Below are 13,509 nucleotides of genomic sequence, written 5' to 3' on the forward strand. Positions count from 1 at the left end.
TTTAAGACTCCACATACAAGTGATACCATGAACTGTTTTTCTGTTTTATTTAATTTAGCATAATGTCCTCAAGGTCCATCCATGTTGTCGCAAATAAGGTGTCCTTTCTCATGGCTGAATAATAGTCTACTGTGTGTATCTACATACCACATCTTTTTTTTTTTTTTTTTTTTTTAAGATTTTATTTATTTATTTGACAGAGAGAGATTATAAGTAGGCAGAGAGGCAGGCAGAGAGAGAGAGAGGAGGAAGCAGGTTCCCTGCTGAGCAGAGAGCCCGATGCGGGACTCGATCCCAGGACCCTGAGATCATGACCTGAGCCGAAGGCAGTGGCTTAACCCACTGAGCCACCCAGGCGCCCCTACATACCACATCTTTATCCATTCATCTGTTGATGAACACTGTGATTGTTTGCTTAACTTGGCTGTGATGCTGCCATGAATGAACTTAGAAATACATGTCTCTCTGATATCCTGTATTAATTCCTTTTGTGTATATACCCAAAACTGGTATTGTAGCATCATATGGTAGTTCTAATTTTAATTTTATCCAGAACCTTCATACTGTTTTTCACAGTGGCTGTCCCAATTTACGTTCCCACCAACAGTGCACAAAGGTTCCCTTGTCTCCACACCCACACCAACACTGTTATCTCTGGGTTTTTGGTGGTTGTTGGGTTTGTTTTTTTTTTTTTAATACTAGCCATTCTCACAGGTATGAGATAGTATCTCTTTATGGTTCTGATTTGCATTTCCCTGATGATGAGTGATGTTGAGCACCTTTTCATGTACCTGTTGCCTGTCTATATGTCTTCTTCAGAAAAATACCTGTTCAGTTCCTCTGCCAACTTTTAATTGTATTTGGGTTTTGAGTTGTATGAATTCTTAATATATTTCAGATATTCACCCTTTATCAGATATATGATTTTCAGATATTTTCTCCCTGTATGTAGGTTGCCTTTTCATTTTTATAGTTTACACTACATTGCAGAGCTTTTTAGTTGAATATAGTCCCATTTATTTATATCTGCTTTCATTGCCCTTGTTTTTGTGTCAGATCCAAAAAATTATTGCCAAACTTAATATCAAGTAGCTTAATCCATACTTTTTCTTCTAGGAAATTTATGGTTTCTTTTAAGTGTTTCATCCATTTGGAGTTGATATTTGTGTATGGTGTAAGATGGTAATGAAGTTTTTTCTTTTTTCATCTGACTGTGCAGTTTTCCCAGCACAACTTGTAGGGAAACTATACTTTTCTCATTGTGTATTCTTGGCTCCTTTGTCATAAGTTAATTTGCTGTATATGCATGGGCTTATTCCTGGACTCTCTGTTCTGTTCCATTGATCCATGTATCCATTTCTATACCATTACCATACTTTTTTATTACTATATAGCTTTGTAATATAGATTGAAATGAAGAAGTGTGATGCCTCCAGCTTTCTTCTTTTTTCTTAAGATTACTTTAGATATTTGGGTCTTTTCTGGTTCCATAAAGATTTTAAGATTGTTCTGTTTCTTTGAAAAATGCCACTGGAATTTGGATGGGGATTGAACTGAATCTGTGAATTGCTTTGGATAATACATTGATTTTGTATCTTACAACTTTATTGAATTCATTTATTGTAACAATTTTTTGATGGATTTTTTAGTGTTTTCTATATCTAATATCATGTTATCTGCAAATACAGCTGCTTTCCAATTTGGATACTTATTTCTTCTATCTTTCCTTTTTTTCTTCCTCCCCACTTCCTTCCTTCCTTTTTTTCTAGAGGGAGAAAAAAGGGAGTGGGAAGGGGAGAAGGAAGGGGAGAGAGGGAATCCTAAGCAGGCTTCAGGCCCAGCACAGAGCCTCACACAGAGCTCTGTCTCACAACCCTGAGGTCATAACCTAAGCTGAAATCAAGAGTCAGATGCTTAACCCACTGAGCAACCCAGGCACCCCTTTTATTTCTTTTTCTTGACTAATGGCTCTGGGTAGAACTTCCAGTACTATGTTGAATAAAAGTGGCAAGAGTGTTCCTGGTCTTACAGAATGTTGAATTTTTTCAAATGTTTTTTCTGCATTTGTTGAGATGATCATAAAATTTTATCCTTTATTTTGTTAATGTGGTGTATCATGCTGATTTTTTTTTGCAGATGGTAAAGCTAATCATCCTTATACATCTATGGAATTAATCCAACTTGATCATTATGTATTATCCTTATAATATATTATTGAATTCAGCTTTTCTTCAATTTTGTTGAGGAATTTTGCATCTATTTTCATCAAGGATACTGGCCTCTACTTTGCTTGGGGCTTCCCTGTCTAGTTAGGTATCTGGGTGACTGGCTCCTAAAATGAGTTTGGAAGGGTTTCCTTCTCTTCTGTTTTTTTTTTTTTTTTTTTTTTTTTTTTTTGGAAAAGCTTGAAAAGGGCTGGTATTAATTCTTCCTTAAAGTTTGGTAGAATTCGTAATGAAGTCATCTGGTCCTGGACTTTTGTTTCTTTGGAAGTTTTTGATTACTGATCTAATTTCCTTACTATCAATTGGTTTGTTCAGATATTCTATTTTTTCATGATTGTCTTGGTAGATTTTGTGTTTCTAGGAATTTATCTGTTTCTTCTAGATTGTCCAGCTTGTTGGCATATAAGTCTTCATATCTATCTGAAATGATTCTTTGTATTTCTTTGGTAGCAGTTGAAATGTCTTCTCCTTCATTTCTGATTTTATTTATTTGGGCCCTTTTCCCTCTTGGTAAATCTGGCTAAATATTTGTGTATTTTTTTTTTAAGATTTTATTTTTTTGTTTGACAGAGAGATCACAAGTAGGCAGAAAGGCAAGCGGGAGGTTGGGGACTCAGGCTCCCCGCTGAGCAGAGAGCCTGACGTGGGGCTCGATTCCACAACCCTGAGATCATGACCTGAGCTGAAGGCAGAGGCTTAACCCGCTGAGCCACCCAGGTGCCCCTTTATTTTATTTTTTTAAAAGAATATTATGCAGCCATCAAAAAACCCTGAAATCTTGCCATTTGGAACTTGGATGGAACTAGAGAATACTAGGTTAAGCAAAGTAAGTCAATCAGAGAGGGACAATTATCATATGATCTCACTGATTTGAGGAATTTGAGAAACAAGACAGAAGATTATAGGGGAAGGGAGGGGGAAATGAAACAAGACGAAACCAGAGTGGGAAACAAACCTTCAGAGACTCTTGGTCTCAGGAAACATACTGAGGGTTTCTGGAATGGAAGGGAGTGGGAGGGATGGGGTGGCTGGGTTATGGACATTGGGGAGGATGTGTGCTATGGTGAACACTGTGAATTATGTAAGACTGATGATTCACAGACCTGTACCCCTGAAACAAATAATACATTATATGTTAATTTTTTTAATAAACCCTCTGCTCAGTTTCCCTGACCTTTTCTGTTGTCTTTTTAGTCTCTATTTCTGCTCTATCTTTGTTATTTCCCCTTCTCCTAGCTTTGGGCTTAGTTTGTTCTTTTTCTAGTTCCTTAAAGTGTGAAGTTAGGTTATTTGCAATCTTTCTTGTTTTCTAATGTAGGTGTTATCACTATGAACTTCCCTCTTAAAAGTATTTTTGCTATATCTCATAATTTTTGGTATTTTGTATTTCCTTTCTCATTTGCCTTGAGATAATTTTTTTAAAATTTCTTTAGCCTATTGGCTGTTCTGTAGCATATTTTTTAATGCCCACATAATTGTGAACTGTCAGTTTTCTTATAATTTATTTTTGGTTTTATACCATTGTGGTTGGAATATATTAGTATTTCAGTCTTTTAAAATTCATTAAGACTTGTTCTGTGGCCTAATACATGGTTTACCTTGGAGAATGTCCCTTGTATATTTGAGAAGAATGTATACAGGCCTTATGCTGTATGGAATGTTCTGCAAATGTCTGTTAAGTGCATTTGATCTTATGTGTGGTTCAAGTCCAATTTTTCCTTATTGATTTTTCTGCCTTGATCTAGCCATTGATGAAAATGGGATATTTAAGTCCTCTACCATTATTATATTTCTGTCTTTTTCTTCCCTCATGTCTGTTAATATTTGCTTTATATACTTATATATGTTTTTTGGCTCATAAATATTTATATAATGTACTCTTATTATTATATTGATCCTTTTGTCATTATATAATGACATGCTTTGTCTGACAGTTTTGGCTTAAAGATTGTTTTTTCTGATGTAGGTATAGCTATACAAGTATTCATTTGATTTCCATTTATATGGGATATATTTTTTTATCTATATTATTTTAAAAATTTTTATTTTAAATTCCAATATAGTTAACATACAGTGTTTTGCTAGTTTTCAGTGTACGACATAGTGATTAGGCACTTCTGTACATCACCCCTTGCTCATTAGGACAAGTGGTCTCCTTAATCCCCATCACCTATTTTCCCCATCCTTCCACCCACCTCCCATCTGGTAACCATCAGTTTGTTCTCTGCAGTTAAGGGTCTGTTTGTTGGTTTATCTCTTTTTTTTTCCTTTGCTTGTTTTATATGTTTCTTAAATTCCACATATGAGTGAAATCATATAGGGTAAATTTGTCTTTGTCTAACAGACTTAATTCACTTAGCATTGTACTTTCTAGCTCCATCTATGTCATTGCAAATGGTAAGATTTCATTTTTAATGGGTGAATAATATTCCATTGTACGTATATGCCATATCTTCTTTATTCAGTCATCTTTCAGTGAACACAGGCTGCTTCCATATGTTGGCTCTTATAAATAATGCTGCAATAAACATAAGGGTGCATGTATCCCTTTTAACTTGTGTTTTTATAGTTGGGGATAAATGTCCACTAGTGCAGTTTATGGGTCATATAATAACTCTATTTTTAGTTTTTTTAAAATTATTTAATTATTTGAGAGAGAGAGAAAATGCATGAGAGGGGAGTGGTCAGAGGGACAAACAGACTCCCTGCTGAGCAGGGAGCCTGATGTGGGACTCAATCCCTGAACTCCAGGATCATGACCCAAGCCAAAGGCAGTTGTTTAACCAACTGTGCTACCCAGGTGCCCTATTTTTAGTTTTTTGAGGAACCTCCATACTGGTTTCCACAGTGGTTGCACCAGTTTTCATTCCTACCAACAATGCAAGAGGGTTCCTTTTTCTTTACATCTTTGCCAGCACTTTGTGTTTCTTGAGTTGTTAATTTTTAGCCATTTACACAAGTGTGATATGATCTCATTGTGGTTTTGATTTGCATTTCCCTAAGGATTACTTACATTGAGCATCTTTCATTTTGTCTGTTGGCCATCTATATGTCGTACTTGGAGAAATGTCTGTTCATGTCTTCCTCCCATTTTTAAATTGGATTATTTGGTTTTTTGAAGTTGAGTTGTGTAAGTTCTTTATATATTTTGGATACTAACCCTTTGTCAGATACGTCATTTATAATTATCTTCTCCCATTTCATTAGTTTTGTTGATTGTTTACTTTGCCATGCAGAAGCTTTTTTTTTTTTTTTTAAGATTTTATTTACTTGAGAGAGAGACAGAGTGAAAGAGAGACCAAGCTTGAGTCAGGGGGAAGGGAAGAGAGAGAGGGAGAAGCAGGCTCCCTCTCAGGAGGGACATGGGGCTCCATCCCAGGACCCCCTGGGATCATGACCTGAACTGAAGGCAGATACTTAACTGACTGAGCCACCCATGCACCCATGCAGAAGTCTTTTATTTTGATGAAGCCCCAATAGTTTGTTTTTTCTTTTGTTTCCCTTACCTTAGAAGGCATATTTTAGAAAAATGTTGCTACAGCTGATGTCAGAGAAATTACTGCCTGTGCTCTGCTCTAGGGTTCTTATGGTTTCAAGTCTCCTATTTAGGTCTTTTATCCATTTTGAGTTTATATTTGTGTATGGTGTAAAAAAGTGGCCCAAATTCTTTTTTTTTGCATGCAGCTATCCAATGTTCCCAACAACAGTTATTGAAGAGATGGTCTTTTTCCCATTGCATATTCTTTCCTCCTTTGGCAAAGATTAATTGATCATATAACTGTGGGTATATTTCTGGGCTCTCTGTTCTGTTCTCTGGATCTATGGGTCTGTTTTTGTGCCAGTACCATACTCTTTTGATTATTACAGCTTTGTAGGGCATCTTGAAATCTGGGATTATGATACCTCCAGTTTTGTTCTTCTTTAAGATTTCTTTGGCTATTCAGGGTCTTTCATGGTTCCATACAAATTTTAGGATTATTTGTTATAGTTCAGTGAAAAATGCTGTTGGTATTTTGACAGGGATTGCATAGAATCTGTAGTTCTTTGGGTAGTGTGGATATTTTTACAATATTTGTTCTTCCAATCCATGAGCATGGAATATCTTTCCATTTCTTTGTGTAATTTTCAATTTCTTTCATCAGTGCTTATAGTTTTCAGAGTATAGGTCTTTTACCTCCTTGGTTAAGTTTATTCCTAGGTATTTTATTACTTTTGGTACAATTATAAATGGCACTGTTAATTTCTTCTTCTTAATTTCTCTTTCTGATACTTCATTAGTAGTATATGGAAATGCAATGTATTTCTGAATGTTGATTTTTGTATTGTGCAACCTTACTGAATTCATTTATCAATTCTAGTAGTTTTTTGGTGATGTCTTTAGAGTTCTATGTATAGTATCGTGTCATCTACAAATAGTGATTATTTTACTTCTTTATTTGGATGCATTTTATTCCTTGTCTGATTACTGTGGCTAGGACTTCTAATACTGTGTTGAATAAAAGTAGTGAGAGTGGACATTCTTTTTTTTTTTTTTTTTAAAGATTTTATTTATTTATTTGACAGAGAGAAATCACAAGTAGATGGAGAGGCAGGCAGAGAGAGAGAGAGGGAAGCAGGCTCTCCGCTGAGCAGAGAGCCCGATGTGGGACTCGATCCCAGGACTCTGAGATCATGACCTGAGCCGAAGGCAGCGGCTTAACCCACTGAGCCACCCAGGCGCCCGAGAGTGGACATTCTTGTCTTATTCCTGGTCTTAGGGGAAAAGCTCTGAGTTTTTCCCCATTGAGTATGGTGTTAGCTATAGGTTTTTGACATATGGCCTTTATTATGTTGAGGTATGTTCCCTCTAAAAGTTTGTTGAGAGTTTCTAACATGAATGGATGTTGTACTTTGTCAAATGCTTTTTCTGTGTCTAATGAAATGATCATATGGTTCTTATCCTTTCTAGTGTTGATGTGATGTATCACATTGACTGATTTATGAATAGCAAACCACATTTGCATCCCCAGAATGAATCCCACTTGATTGTGCTGAATGATTTTTTTAATATATTGTTAGATTCAACTTAGTAATATTTTATTGAGAATTTTTAAAATTTAAATTCAATAAGCCAACATATAGTACATCATTAGTTTCATACGTAGAGTTCAGTAATTCATCAGTTGCGTGTAACACACAGTGCTTATCACATCACATGCCCTCCTTAATGCCCATCAATTATCCCAACCCCCATCCACCTCCCCTCCAGCAACCCTCAGTTTGTTTCCTATAGTTAAGAGCCTCTCATGGATTTTCTCCCTCTCTGATGACTTCCTATTCAGTTTTTCCTCCCTTCCTCTGTGATTCTTTGCACTGTTTCTTAAATTCCACATATGAGTGCATCTGTGTTCATCAGTGATACTGGCCTGTAGTTCTTTTTTTTTTATAGTGTCTTTGATTTTGGTATCAAGGTAATGCTAGACTCATAGAAAGAGTTTGGAAGTTTTCCTTCCTCTCGTATCTCTTGGAATAGTTTGAGAAGAATAGGTATTAACTCTTTTTATTTTTTATTTTTTTTTTTTAAAGATTTTATTTATTTATTTGACAGAGAGAGATCACAAGTAGACGGAGAGGCAGGCAGAGAGAGAGAGAGAGGGAAGCAGGCCCCCTGCTGAGCAGAGAGCCCGATGCGGGACTCGATCCCAGGACCCTGAGATCATGACCTGAGCTGAAGGCAGCGGCTTAACCCACTGAGCCACCCAGGCGCCCGACTCTTTTTAAAATGTTTGATAGAATTCACCAATCTGGCCCTGAACTTTTGCTTCTTGGGAGTTATTTGATTACTGAATCAATTTGATTGTTGGTAATTAGCATGTTCAAATTTTCTATTACTGAATGGGAAGAAATCAGGGAGACAAACCATGAGACTCTTGACTTCAGGATGCAAACTGAGGGTTACAGATAGGGAGGTGGATGGGGGAATGGAGTAACTGAATGATGGGCATTAAGGAAGGCACATGATGTGATGAGCATAGGGTGTTAAAACACAACTAATGAATCATCGAACACTTTATCAAAAACTAATGAGGTAAAAAAAAAAACCTAATGAGGTACTATATGTTGGCTAATTGAATTTGAAAAAGATAAAATGAAAATTTTCTTTTTCTTGACTGTATGTTTTTTTCTTTTAGTAGTTTGAATATATCATGCTATTATCTTCTGCCCTGCAAAGTTTCTGCTGAAAAATCAACTAATAGCCTTATAGGGTCCCTTGTATGTATCTATTTTCTTTTGCTGCTTTTTAAAATTCTCTCTTTAGCACTACTTTTTTGCCTTTTTTTTTTTTTTTTTTTACTTTTTGCCATTTTAATTACTATTGTCTTGGTTTGGACCAATGGAGGTTGATTTGGGGGGGGGTGGTCTGTGTGCCTCCTGGAGCTAGGCATCTGTTTCCTTCCCCAGATTTAGGAAGTTTTAAGCCATTACTTCTTTATTTTTTTTTATTTTTTTAAAAAATATTTTATTTATTTATTTGACAGAGAGAGAGATCACAAGTAGGCAGAGAGGCAGGCAGAGAGAGAGAGGGAGAGGGACGCAGGCTTCCTGCTGAACAGAGAGCCTGATGTGAGACTCGATCCCAGGACCCTGAGATCATGACCTGAGCTGAAGGCAGTGGTTTAACCCACTGAGCCACCTGAGTGCCCGCCATTACTTCTTTAAATAAATTTTCTGCCCCCTCTTCTCTCTTCCTGGGATCCCTATAAAGTGACCGTTACTACTCTTGATGGTGTTGTAGAGTTTCCTTAATCAATGGTTTTTTATTGTTCTTTATTCTCTCCCTGTTAAGCTTGTTTTCCATTACTTTGTCCTACAGGTCCCTGATCTGTTCTGTTTCCTTTGGTCTACTATTTATTCCCTTTAATATATTTTTAATTTCAGTTATTCAGTTCTTCATCTCTGACAGGTTCTTTTTAATGTATTCTGTCTCTATTGAGGGTGTCACTGTGAGGTCCTCCACTCCTAAGTCTAGTGTGTATGTTCTTTTTGTTTTTAAGATTTTATTTATTTGTGGGTGGGGTAAGGCAGAGGGAGAAGCATGCTCCCTCTGAGCAAAGAGCCTGATGTGAGAGTTGATCCCAGGACCCTGGGATCATGACCCAAGCCAAAGGTCAACGGAGCCACCAGGCGTCCCCCAGTAAGTATCTTTATGTATGACTATTACTTTAAATTCTCTATCAGACATATTATCTCTGTTTCATAAGCTCTCTTGCTGTGATTTTGTCCTGTTCTTTCATTTGAGATAAATTCCTCTACCACCTCAGTTTGTCTTTCTGTATCTATTTCTATGTTAGGAAAGCCATATATGTCTTTTGATCTTGAAAGTCACCGCCTAATGAAGATGATGTTCTGTAGTGCCCTGCCCTGCAATATCCCCTGTTCACCAGAACCTTGTGCTTCAGGGGTGCCTCTTAAGTGTGTCATATATGCCCTACTATTGTGGCTAAGCTGCGTTTGCCGTCAGTCCAGTAGTCTCCAATGGCTTTCTTTGCCTGTTGTGGGCAGGATTTGGTCCCTGTTTTGGTAGTCAGCCAGTCTGGGGCTGCCTTGGGCTTGAGTTGAGTCAGACCAGGCATTTGCCAGATCTGCAGGGTGTTCTCTGTGTTGTTCCCCTGAGAAGCTTTTGTTAGTGGGTGAGGCCTGCAGTCAGACCAGATGTCTGCCTCCACCCCACTGACAGGGCCACAGTTGTACTGGTGTGTGTGGTTATCTTCCTCTCTTCCTGGTCAAGGAGTCCCTTTGGAGTGGTGTTGACCCTTGTCAGGGCTGCTTTTGCACTGCTAACTTGCACCACCACTTTGGATGGAATCCTGTCAAGGGCAGGTCTGCAGGAGAACACAGCAGTAGGGTACACGGTGTTAGCAAGGTATTTGCTAGTCTGCTTTGGGAAGGGACTTGGAGCCACTTTTGAATACTCTTGCCCAGGATAGGTTGGATAGGGCGAGTCTACAGGTGGACACAGGGCCAGGACACACTGTTAGTTAGCAAGCTAGGTGGAGAGTGTTTGTGCTGCCCTGGTTCCTACAGGTGTCTGTTTTTCTAGGCTGGGAGGCAGGGGAGGGAAATATGGAGCTCTTATGTTGTTGGAGAAATCTCCCAAAGATCCCTGTCCCTCCAACACACACACACACACACACACACACCCCTCCTTCCTTTTTACCCCAGGCAGTTTTTCGAACTGCTGCTTCTATGCTGTACCTCCGTGGCACTATTTGTTTCTCTCTTTCAGCATAGGGACTCTACCCTTCCAGCTCTCCCAGACCCCAGCCTGCTGATATTTAAAGTTCCAGGTGGTAAGCCCCACTGATTGTAAGAACTCATGGAGTTGGGTCCCTCGGGTTTTCAAAGCCAAATGTTAAAGGGATTTATCTTCCCATTGCAGGTCCCCAAGCCTAGAGTTCTGGCATGGAGTGTGCTCTTCTTCTCCCTTCTCCATGCCCACAGTGTCCTTCACTCCTGCAGACAATCCTGCTAGTCACTGAGGCTCCCAACTGCATCTCTCTTCCTACCCTCTTCTATGGGGTCTCTTCTCTCCACTTAGCAGTGGAGAGCCTGTTCTGCTAGTCTTCAGGTCATTTTCTGGATTAGTTACACTGATGTGTGTGTTATCTAGTTGTATCCATAGGACGAAGTAAGCTTAGAATCCTCCTCCTTCATTTTCCTGGGAACTACCCCCATGTCTTTTAACTCTTTGTATTAGAGTTTTAGTGATTTACCCACCATAATTGGAACATTAGAGTATTCTGAATTTAACTATATGTTTGCCTTTACCAATGAGCTTGAAACTTTCATATGTTTTCCTGTTACTATTTAGCATTTTTAAATTTCAGCTTAAAGAATTCCTTTTAAAATTTAGTGTAAGGCCAGTCTAGTGGAGATGAATTCCTTCAGCTTTTCCTTGTCTGGAAAACTCTTTATCCTTTAATTCTGAAGGACAACTTGGCCAGGAAGAGTATTCTTGGTTGGTATGCTTTTTTTCCCCCCATTCAGTACTTTTAATGTGTAATGCCATTCTCTTCTTATCTACAGATTTTCTGTTGATTTTCTCATAAGGGTTTCCTTATACATAAGTAGTTTTTCTCTTGCTGCTTTTAAGACTCTCTGTCTTTGTTTTTTGACAATTATAAAGTGTTTCAGTTTAGATCTCTGGATTCATCACATCTGGAATTCTCTAGGCTTCCTGGATCTGGATGTCTGTTTCTTTTCTCAAGTTAAAAAAGCTTTGGGCCACTATTACTTTAACTAAACTTTGTGCTCCTTTCTCTCTTGTCCTTCGGGGACCCCTATAATGTGTATGTTGGTCCTCTTGATGGTGTCCCATTAGTCCCTTAAGCTGGTTTCACCCTTCTTAATTTTTTTTTCTTTTGCTCCTCTAATCGAATTCCACTACCCTTTGGGTCCTCTGATCCTTTCTTCTCTTGGATCTAGTCTGTTGTTGAACCTCTTTGTTGAATTCTCCAGTTCAGTTACTGTATTTTCATTCTGTGACTACTTATGCTCTGTGATTTTTGGTACCTTCTTATATTTTCTGTCTCTGTTGAAATTCTTACTTTGTTCATGCATTGTTCTCCTGACTTGGTAAACATCTTTATGATGTTATTTTGAACTCTTTATCAGGTAAATCACTTGCTCCTGTCTCATTAAGGTCTGTTTTTTAGAGTTTCAGCTTATTTTTTTGTATGGAATATATTCCCCTGTTTCTTCATTTTTCTCAATTCTGTGTTGCTTTCAGCCACCTATCCCAGTCTTGACAGAGTGGTATTGTGTAGGAGATATGCCTTATTGATCATCTGGTTCTGAGTTCCTTATTGTTTTTCAAACCTTTGTGATTGTTCAGCCTTCTTTGTTCTAGGTGGATCCTGGTAGTTGAGGGTGTGCCATGATTTGTCAGTATTCCAAAGAGTATGATGATCTCAGTCAGCACCTAGATGTAGACTGTCTAAAGTCTAGACCCTTGGGTAAGAGCCAGGAAAGTATGTAGTTGGGATCCTTACAGGGAGAAACTGAGAGACGGGCTTTATTATTTGTTCCCTCAGCACTGGGCTTACATTTTTAGGCATGAGGGTGTGCTCCTCTGCCTACTAAGAACTGCTTTGTTTGCCACAGTCCTGCTAGACATATGAAAGCAAACCCTGTTGGCTACGGAGTCATGTAGTCCAGAGAGGCCAGTCCCTTGGGCAACAGCTTCAAAAGCTTGAATGCTAGATGAGTACAAGCTCCTTTCAAGAAGATACTGGAATTTTTTTTTTTGATACTGGAAATTTGAAGCAGACTCTAGGGAAAGAGGTGGATGGGGTACCTGGTGCTCTGGTGCTCCTAGACATGTGCTAAATTAGAAAACTGACCCTCGGGCAGAAGCTTTTAAAGTACATAAATAAGACTCATTAAGGGAAAGATGAAGAGGTGGACTGTTTTTGCCAGCTTCTTCTGTGCTGATCCCTGGTAGACAGCCATACCACATTGTTGTGAGCCCATTAAGAACTATTTTTCTATTTGCTCTAGTCTTGTAGGTCTCATGAATAGCTTTTTAGAGCTAGCTGTTTTAGCACACATTCCTCAAATGGTAGTTTTAAAAGTTGGGGTGTTAGAGGTGGGGTCCATACTCTTCACTCCTCAGGGAGAAGCTGGGAGTGAAGTGTTTCCCCCACAGAATGGCCCTTTTGTAGGTATTTTCTCATTAACCCGGTGTGTGGATGTTGCTCAGCTGGCTTCTTTGAGAGGGAATTGCTCCATGACTAGGTGTAGATTCAGTGTGTCTTGGGAGGAATCACTTATGTCATCATCTTGGACTAGAACTTATTCAAATACAGACTTAATTATATTTACTTTAGAAAGTTCCACCCTTGATGTACCTACAAGTAGGAGCATTTTTCATTAAACAAAATTCCTTTATATTAAAAAAAAATTTACTATACACTATTTTCCAAATAGCTCATTGCTGCTGAGCTATGGCAGTTTAGTGTAGAATTTGAAATTAATATCACTATTGCTACATAGAGATAAAAATTTAATATTAGTTCAGAACTGCCACTATGTATGAAATTTACATTGCTAGCTAAGACCTTACAAAAAAAGTTCACTAACAGCTCTGAAGCAATAAATAATTTTATTACAAAACAGAAGTTATTAAAAAGCAAAAAAATTCAAATAATATTTTAGAAATATTTCTAGTTACTAAGCTGAGCACTCAAATTCCTTTTGTAACATACTTGTTATTCACAATACTAAGGAAAGCTGAATATACATA

General features: G+C 38.0%; 1 protein-coding gene across 9 annotated transcripts in view; it reads left to right on the top strand.

The window, feature by feature from the left end:
- Positions 1-13,509, top strand: part of CCDC18 (coiled-coil domain containing 18) — a 111,895-nt gene that overhangs the window by 85,052 nt on the left and 13,334 nt on the right. The gene's annotated exons all lie outside the window — the stretch shown is intronic.

Source organism: Mustela lutreola, chromosome 10, assembly GCF_030435805.1.
Source record: "Mustela lutreola isolate mMusLut2 chromosome 10, mMusLut2.pri, whole genome shotgun sequence".
Taxonomy (NCBI): domain Eukaryota; kingdom Metazoa; phylum Chordata; class Mammalia; order Carnivora; family Mustelidae; genus Mustela; species Mustela lutreola.